Here is a 1,159-nt window from a genome sequence, read left to right as displayed (position 1 = left end):
GACTCAACCAACTTGAGTTCAGAGAGTTTCAAGACAAGGTAGAAGATCCCTTACTCTTGCCTGATGTTCCCCATTTTTGGTTTATTTGATTACATTTATGAAACATAATTTGCTTTTTATCACAGACATGATCACTTTTCAGTTTCCATCTTCACTTTTCAGTAGTTTCCAAGAAAATGCTTACATAATTGTACAGACAAAACCAGACTGTTGGGTGGCAGGCAATGCTACATGTGAGAATTGAAATGTCCATTGGTCAGTAGAGGTATGGAAATACACATTTTGCATTTGAATGTGAATTAGGCAGATCAGGGTAAAGTGTGTGCAAAGTTGTGAGCATGAAAATCTAAGCTACACATGTCAGAGATTGCCTGTCCTCTGCTTATTGGGGCTCAAACCCAGATACTGCCAATGAAGAGTGCTTGCTAGAGGGATCCCTTGCTGTGTACATTGCCGGTGATGTGGAGACACCAGCTTGGCAGCTCCACATGGCTGTGGGTCAGATGAGAGAGGTCTGTTGACAGTGTGTGGTAAAGCTGCTCTTGCTAAGAGGCAGAACACAGGACACAGGGGAAGCCTGGGCAGGTCTTCTGAAACCCCAGGTATGGAGGTAATGCATGACCTCGGAGTGGTAGGAAGATCCAAGAGGCCATCTGGCTGACAAGAAGGTGTAAAATCCCCTTAGTTTCAGTACACACAATCATGGAGTTTTACTGCTACTAAAATTTTTCATCCCTGTAGGGTTTTTATTTATGTATTTGTTACTTTATGTAATATAAACTAGAGGGTCCACAAAAAAGTGGAAGACCATCAGTGAGACAGACTGACTCATGGGCTGCACCAGTGGCTCAACCAAGCAGGAATCATGAGGACGGCACTGGACTGGGCAGTGTTCCATTCCATTGTATGTAGGGCCATTATGAGTTGGAACCAACTCAACAGCATCTAACAACAACGATGTAATACACAAAACTACACATTGAAATGAAACATTTTTGTGATATATGTTCACACACACATGGTCTCCCTCAGTGTGTGCATACGTGTGTGTGCATCTGCACATGCAGGTAGATCCTGATTTACCACAGAGCTCCATTCCAATGGCTCGTCTTAGGTTTGCTCTAATGTAAGTTGAATATTTCATTTTCTAACTTTTTTT

Source organism: Orycteropus afer, unplaced genomic scaffold (assembly GCF_000298275.1).
Source record: "Orycteropus afer afer isolate SDZICR_OR568_19922 unplaced genomic scaffold, OryAfe1.0 scaffold00638, whole genome shotgun sequence".
Lineage (NCBI taxonomy): Eukaryota > Metazoa > Chordata > Mammalia > Tubulidentata > Orycteropodidae > Orycteropus > Orycteropus afer.
This window is presented reverse-complemented; position numbering follows the sequence as displayed.